We start from the raw sequence: 8,664 nt of genomic DNA on the forward strand, positions 1-8,664 counted from the left end.
CTTCACCTGTGAAATCCAAAGGAAAAAAGTTCAACCAGGCACAATTATTAGCTTATTTCAGGATGCAATTATTACACAGCAGCCTGTGTATAGCAGGATAATGATGGTCTGAACCAAGATTCTGGCTCTCATATCTACTCCATTTGCAAGCACAATGTTTCAGGCCAGATTGGTGTACAAGGTGTATAGATGGTTCTCCTCATCCCCCATTTTATCCTCACAACAACCCTGTGAGGTAGGTTAGGCTGAGAGGCCATCGAAAACAGTGTCCCAGTAGAAATCACTTTAACCTCTGTGAAAATCTGGATGTATGGCAACCCATGCAGGCATTGTCAATTTTTTTTTTTTTTTTTGAGATTTTGCAAAAAAAGATCAACAACCTTTCTGTTGGGATTTTCACTTTTTGAAATATGGCAACCCTAATTTGAATCCAGGTCTTAGTCTGGCACTCTACCCCAGTATGCTTGGCCAATGGTCAGAGAGGATGGGAGCTGGTCATACTGGCTGGGGTTGATGGGAGTTGGAGTCCAATAACAGCTAGAAGCCATCAATTTCTCACCCTTGTTCCCTGGCTAGATGGACCATTGGTCTGACTCAATATGAGGCAACTTCATGTGTTCATTTATAAAATCCAGTTCTTTTTCTTAGGCCATCATAGGTATTGGGCTACTTCTGAGAAGGCGGAAGTTATCTTAGCTACTGTACAAATGAGGGTAATATGAATGGTGCCCAGGGACACATTTGGTCTTCATTAACAAGAGCTCAGTAGCTATTTTGTCATTTTTCTTGTTTGTCATAAAAATAAATACACTTTAATAGATGATCCAACCGAGCAGGCTTTGGCAACAAAATGGACTACGTCCCATTATAAATGTGATGTGTATAATTTAAAGCAAGGCAGAATATTAAACCATTTCCATCTCGTTCATGGGAGAGAACGACAAAGATTTAGCTTCTGATTGCAAAGGAATGAAAAACAGGACATTCTTGGAGAGTGCCTTAAATCATGCATTCCATTTTATGGAGTTCATGCTATAAATGGCCAATTTCAGGATAATTAATCATGTTGGGATTCCCCCCCCCCCCCAGTTCCAAAGTTTGCATTTGACTAAAAAAATGTTTTATGAGTAAAAGAGCAGCTTAAGCACCTTAATAGATTGTACAAGGGCCAAAAAGGAATTTGGAGGGCACTTCCTGTTCTCCTGCAGGTCAAAATTGCCATCAGTTAGAAAGATTTAAGCAAGGCATGGAAGAGCCCTAGGGAAATCCTATGGTTGATGGGAAAGGGCTTGATTTCAAACCAAGGGCATGTGGGGGAACTGGAGTTGAGGCTGAGATGGTAAGTTGAAGGAGCAGCTGAGTCGTCATATGATAAACGTCTCCAGTCCCACAAACTAACATTAGGAACTTATTAGCTGGGATCCAATGAGTTTTCAGGGAAGTTCATTCCGAGGATGTCCACTTTCACCAGCACTTGGTAGCAACCTAACGGAAAGATCATATTTCCAGCTGAATGGTGAGTGCTCTGATTGCTTTTCACTGGGGATTGTGTGTTTGGTTTTATGTGTTATTAAAATAAACTGCCGTATACCGCTCTGTGGTTGCTCTATAACCCAATAGAGAGGCAGTCAGGATAGGCTAAAACAACACAGAGATGCTGACATTGGTTCTGAACAAATGTTCTTTTACATTAGCCGTCTGTTACCAAAGTAGGCTGTGCCAGATGCTACAGTAGGAATTGCACAACAAAAACGAAACGAAACAGAATGATTCTGGCACCCAAGCCCTGTAATGTACTTTCACCTTTTGGTGCAGAGATACCTTGAAGATCAGATTGCATCCTTTCCCCCAAGCTGGTGCCCTGTGTAGATGTTGTAGGACTGTAGCTCCAGTCAGCCCTAGGCATCATGGCCAATGGTAAGGGTGATGAAAGTTGTAGGCAACAATTTGGGGAAGGTTACACTAATCTTTAGGGACGCGGGTGGCGCTGTGGGTTAAACCACAGAGCCTAGGACTTGCCGATCAGAAGGTCGGTGGTTCGAATCCCCACGACGGGGTGAGCTCCCGTTGCTCGGTCCCTGCTTCTGCCAACCTAGCAGTTCGAAAGCACGTCAAAGTGCAAGTAGATAAATAGGTACCGCTCTGGCGGGAAGGTAAATGGTGTTTCCGTGCGCTGCTCTGGTTTGCCAGAAGCGGATTAGTCATCCTGGCCACATGACCCGGAAGCTGTACGCCGGCTCCCTTGGCCAATAAAGCCAGATGAGAGCCGCAACCCCAGAGTCGGCCACAACTGAACCTAATGGTCAGGGGTCTCTTTGCCCTTACCTTACTCTAATCCCTAGAACAAATGTCCTATTTACAGGACATCCTGTAAACTAGGATTTCCATGCATTCAGCCTCTGCTCCTTGGAAGTGGCTAGTGTGATCATAGTGGTGGAGAAATGCATCTGTTGTGGAAATCACTCCCTGCCAGCCACCCAATTGATGACTCTGCCTCGCCTACCCTCAGTCAGGTCAATCCTTCAGAATACTAGGAGAGCACCACATGCATTTAGAATGGATTGTGTGGACTGATCCAGTTACAGTTAAGAACTTAATTCGTTCTGGAGGTCTGTTCTTAACCTGAAACTGTTCTTAACCTTAGGTACCACTTTAGCTAATGGGGCCTCCTACTGCCGTTGCGCTGCTGCCACATGATTTCTGTTCTCATCCTGAAGCAAAGTTCTTAACCCAAGGTACTATTTCTGGGTTAAGAGAGTCTGTAATCTGAAGCGTCTGTAACCTGAAGCATATGTAACCTGAGGTACCAGAGGCAACGTCAGTTATTCTGAGCATCCTATTTAAATATCAGGTGCTTCATGTGACGTACAATCTATTCAACCCCAAACCATACCAACCTCCCCCCTTTTTTTCTTATCAGTAGAGTATGCTTCTGAGTGAAGACATGGCTGAACATTCAGTACGTCTGAAAAGACATCATTCACAGGTGACTGATCATCTAACACCAGACAAGATGCCCCAGCAGCACAGTCTACCATTCATCATCTTCAAGCAAGTGTTATGCAAATGATGGTAGCCATGTGAAAATCAAATATGCAAATTCACTTGATTTCTCTGACCCATGTTATTTTCAATTTAGACCTCAGTACTGGGAAGGCGGGGGGCAGGAAGAGCCCTGAGAGAAAGTTGTAAAAGATGTTATATGTAATTCTTCTCCCTGTTCTAAACTGTGAAAAGGAACATTTCTCACATGGTTATGTTTAATGGTTTTTCTCATTTATATTTGTCACCTGCTAATTAGCACCCTACCTCCCCCTATAACTGTAAGTGGTTTTCTAATGTGTTAAATATTTTTCACTTTTTAAAAAACAAAAAAAAGCATCAATTGAATAAAATGGTTAATTTAAACTGATGGAGGGAATGATGTCTGGAGTGTTTTCATATGATAGGACTCAGTTAATAGAGATTGCCCTTCCAATAAATAAGTCCTCTTACATCTTGCATGATCTGGGCCTGACACCTGAGGAATTTCAGTAGGGCTGGCTAGGAGCTCCTGAACCCCACACTGAGGCCACACATATCCATGTCTGCTATCCAATGGAACATTTTCAGATCATCATCATCATCATCATTGAATTAAAGAGCTAGAAGGGACCATGAGATAAAAAGTGGCATTCAAATGTATCCAAATAATTTCTTTGCTGTTGAGAGCCAAAATAGCCATGACATTACATTTAACACATCTAGTCTCTTTAAAGCCTCTCCTCTTGCGGGGTTTGCAGCTCAACTTGCTGCTGCGCCAGCCATGCGGCCTCATTTTTCGCCTTCCTGTTGCGAGTCACCCACCCTCCACTCCCTTAGAGCTCAGGGTTTTGGTTTTTTCTCTTGGCCTTTCTATGGACCTTAGGTTGGTCGCCCAGGTTGTCCAGGGGGCCTGGTAGGAATTTTTCCATTTGGCATTAGGCCTTGTGGTTTTTTCGCCTACCTCGTAGCAATCGTCACAACTTTCTTGGTATTGGTGGGTAGGTTAGGCATTGGAATGTGTTTGTGGTGTGTGGAAGGGCTAGGTGTGGCCATCGCCTACGCCTTCTATTTTGGGTATTCCGTTAAAGGAATCCGGCAGTCGTGGATCCTGTCCGATGCCTGTGTGGCGGGGGGCCATGGCACGACCCTCGGTGACATCAGGGGAGAGCTTATAGTTGTATTAGCATCAACAGGCTCCACCTACTGGTGAATAAACCCCCTTTTTAGGCTCACCCCTCTTCGAGTGGGTGGAGTCAATTGTTGTGATCCAATGCCTAAGCCAATACCTTTTCACTTGCTGTAATCAATAAAGTTGTGGCCTTTTCTTGCCCATTAACCTTATATTACGTGTCCGTGTGTCTTCATTTCACTAAGCGGGGATCGGGTCCTCGAACCACAAATAACAGCTGCAGGAGAAAGAGAGGACAATGGAACCTTCCCTCCTGGGCGACCAGGGATGGAGAAGGAATTTAAGCCCCCTTGCCATATTCTATAGTCCTGACACCAATCCCTTCCTCCTCCAGTGCATTAAATACATTCACCATTTTAATTCCACACCTAGCTTGGACCTGGGGGAAAAGTAGTTTTAATACTATGGAAAAGGCAAAGGTTGTGCAAGCATGGGAGACACTGTCTGGATTCTGCACAATACCTCAGTAGGAATGGTGATGGTGGGTGATTGCATTTACATTTTAATAATCAATCACCCAATTCACAATTTTCAAATCAATACGTAAACTGAAACCCAATTATCCTCCGAAATGCACACTTCTCTGAATTTTGTGACACAGTTCTGCAACCAAATAGTACATACAAAATGCATGTGTTAGGGGGCCTTTCCCCAGGCCTTTTAAATTACTGTTTGAATGGGCTTTCTCTGCAGCTGCTGTTATGCATTAATGCTTTTATTGGCTCCACTGTTTTAATGTTTTATCTGTTGTTTTACCTTTTTTTTAAAAAAATCTCATTATTATGATGTATCCACTACCCTGGAAACAGAAACATTGCAAAGCAGCATGTGATTTTTTTTTTAAAAAAACAGCTCAATAAATAAAATTTATTTAGGCTCCAATCCTAACTCCTGGGAGTAAGCACCACTGAACTCGATGGGATTTATTTTTAGAGAGACATGCACTGTTAATTTTCTTCCAAGGAGAATGTTGCATTACAATGAATATATGGTGACATCCAACATTAGCCATTCTCAGAGCAGATCCATTTAAATCAATGGACTTAATGAATTTAAGCACATTGATTTCAATGGGCCGACCCAGATTATGATTTAGTTGCGTAACACTCTATATGTAGAATTCAATTTTGATAAAATATGATAATGCTATTCAACACTTGTGTTATAATACGTCTAAGCTTCGTAAATACGTAAATATCTCTTCATAATTCATAATTCTTGTTACTGCATGGCAAAGGAAGAACTTGACATCTCCTGAAGTGTAGGCCTTGATATGCCAGTCATCAAAAGATATATCCCAATCTGTTGTCCCCCACCTTCTTTCTCACTTACATAACTCAAGATATTTGATATTACTGCATTATTCATTTTTATTTTTTAATACCCTGGGGAGCTCCTATTCTTTTCTTTTCCACCCTACGCATCTCAGCATTTTCTCTTTCAAAGGGATGGAAAAGGATGAGAAAACATGGGCCTCAAAAAAAGAAAAAGACAACCCCCAATGCCCATTTCAATCAAAAAGAGAGTTCTTAGGGGCATCTATTTCAAATAGAATTGATTGACTAGCCCTCCTTTGAGCACCAAGCAGTGACTTTGTCATGTTCCCTTTCATCAGTGTTCGGTATCTGCTGTTATAACTTCAAGATAACATTGGGCAAGCCCCATTTCTGACTTTGTAATCATGACTTTATGTGTAAATAGAGATGAAAGCATTAGGCAGAGGTGAGCCCTGAGTGAAATCCATGGCAGCATCTTGCTAGGTAAACAGAGGCAGACATATTGGCCAGGAAGTACACCGAAATAAGAGACTGTGTGTATAAACAACTGAATCAAAGCTAGGCTGCCTCTAAATGAACCTTTTGACAAACAGCATCTGCAAAAGGAGGTTGCGAAACGCAAGAGCCCAACAGAGCAAGGGATTGTGCCTGCAGGCAAAATGAAGCAGAGAGGACCGAGCGGGAGCCTGTGGTGGGCAGTTGTTTTGCATCCTCCTCAGACTGCTTAGCAACACAGCAAGGAAGACAAGGGGGCAGAATCAGGTCCACCAGTGAACTAGAATTAAGTCCAGCTGAGCAAAGGAAATGTAGACTGACTGAGAGCGTGGAAAAGAGTTCATGCCCCCCCCCCGCACTAATGAAAGCATGTGGAACCTGTGGAACAGTTAGGGTCACTCAAAAGGATGTAAGCAGAATGCTGTGTAGAAAGGAAAGCAGTTTGGAGGTTAGAAAATTATTTGTTTGAAGCCAGATTTGCCAGCCCAGGAAAAACAACAAATCCTCTCCTCCTCCGATTTAAAGTCAAAAGAGACCTTTGATCCAGGTTGAGTGGGGTAGAATATGGCATTGTCTCATTCAAATACCACAGCTTTGGGCTTATCTGAGGTCTTATTCTGGTGATAGATTCAGAGTGTGCTGCTTATCCTATTCAAGTTTTGACCTTTGCAGGTTAGGTTTGCAAATCTTGATGCAAAGGCAGTAGTAATATGACCTGAACATTATATGTCACAGGATGTAGGAGGGTAGCTTTCCTTATAGCAGTGACAGCAAACTTATGTGGTCCTACAGATGTTGTTAGAGGACAAATTCCATCAACCTCAGCCAGCAGGACCAATGGTCCTCAACATCTGGTTCCCCCAACCAGCCTTAAAGGGGAGAGAAGACTGTGCTGTGCAACCTACTGCACACTTTTAAAGATCGTCTGATATATGCAGACTATTTTTATTGTAAAATCTGAAGTAAATTCTTGTCACTTTCAACTCAGCAGAAAGCTCAGTTAAACAGCCACTACAGAGACCCTTAAACTTCTATGTAGGAAATACTTTTTTATGAATAACTCTCCTATAGTTGGGATAATATTTAAATGGCCTAGCCATGTGAGCCAGGGCTGTTTGGATTCAGGTAGGTCTTTCTCAAAGGGTGGCACACCTTCCCAGCAGGTCATTTAAACACCATAACCTGGCAAGAGTCACAGCTTCCATTCCATGAGGGTAACCTTTCAAGAATCTCAAACTTAACAGAAGACACAAAGCCGGTTGAATGGACACAGTCACTTCTGCCTCGGACTGGCTATTGTCCAGGTTAGCAGATTTTGGGTTTGCATGTAAAAGAGAGAGGGGGAGGGAGGAGGAGGGAGGGGCAGAAATTGCCAATGGCATTATACACACTTTTTTTTTAGACTACTCAGTTTCACTTTCTTTGCATGTTCTGTACAAGGATCACGCAATGGCACGATGGGCCTAGGGAATGTGGTGAAGTTGCATTCATCATCAGGAATGCCAGAGATACTGTGCACTATGGGTCTTTGAGACAGAACTATAGATAACATCAGGGACTGGAAACTTGCGGCCTTCAATACTGTATGTTATTGGACTCTGACTCTTATCAGCTCCAGCCAGGATAGTCAATAGTATGGGAGTCATCTGATGACATCTGTAGAGCCACAGATTCTTCATCCCTGCACTAAATCATATTGGGTTTGTTGGGGGGGGGGGGAGTACCATAGTTCCCATCTGCCAGAAAGAATAGACTATGGCTTTAGAGACAGAAAAACATGGTAGTCCTGAAACAAAAGCACTTATTTTTCTCATACAAGAAATGAGTGGCTTGTATGTTTCCATGCAGCAAATGAGAAGCAGTCACCCATGAGTTGCATGAGAATGGGTTGTCTGGAAAGACCCTGCATCCTTCCTGCTGGTCTCTGGTCTTGCAAAAGACAACAGCAAACCTCCAAGGAGGAAAGAGTATGAGATGCTGATCTTCCAATTATTTAAAGGAGAGTTCTGGCAGAGCGCTCCATTGATTGTCCAGCTGCTACAGGGGAACAGCCAATTTAGCTCATTGGTTGCCAAGTTTGCAAACTATTGAAAAGATAGGGCCTTGAGAAATCCTACCCTTCAGAATTGTTTGGGTTCGACCCCTGCTGAATTCGACATACCACATCCAACCCAGCAATTCTGGCAGGTCACAAAACTCTTTTAAGAGTGAACATATGTGTAACATTCTGGATCTGATGCGTCAGGCTTACATCTTGTTCTTGCGAGTGTCTTCAGTGGAATGGGGAATTGAAATCAGGCGACATAAACTCCTGCAGAGTTCAGTGTTCACCACTTTATGCAACTATAGCAGGATTTCTCCGAGATCATTCTGCTGTGGTTATCCTTAAGACTTCTCCAGATAAATAGTTTTGCAAAATAACCAAAACAATTTCCCCCTTGGCACTCTGGTGTTGCTAACTTGCTAGCCCTCTTGATAGATAGAAAGGTTTTGGGTCTTCAGTAGTTCTTCTTGAAGCACTACAAAAACCCCAGAATCCCTGTCGTTCAGAAAGAGAAAAAAGCAATGTTGGTCATCTCATGCAACAAATGGAGGACAAGAACTTTTCCACATCTCTGATACCCATCTGCACAGAGATGATTAGTTTACATATTTGAGGTTTTTATTCACAAGAACAAA

General features: G+C 42.8%; 1 long non-coding RNA gene across 1 annotated transcript; it reads left to right on the forward strand.

Moving 5' to 3' along the window:
* The first annotated feature begins 1,325 nt into the window (after positions 1 to 1,325).
* On the forward strand, positions 1,326 to 3,412 carry LOC144326715 (uncharacterized). The gene is made up of 2 exons (XR_013391693.1): positions 1,326 to 1,516; positions 2,921 to 3,412. It is a non-coding gene; the product is annotated as an uncharacterized LOC144326715 (long non-coding RNA).
* The last annotated feature ends 5,252 nt before the right edge of the window (positions 3,413 to 8,664 follow it).

The sequence above is a fragment of the Podarcis muralis genome, chromosome 2 (genome assembly GCF_964188315.1).
Source record: "Podarcis muralis chromosome 2, rPodMur119.hap1.1, whole genome shotgun sequence".
NCBI lineage: Eukaryota > Metazoa > Chordata > Lepidosauria > Squamata > Lacertidae > Podarcis > Podarcis muralis.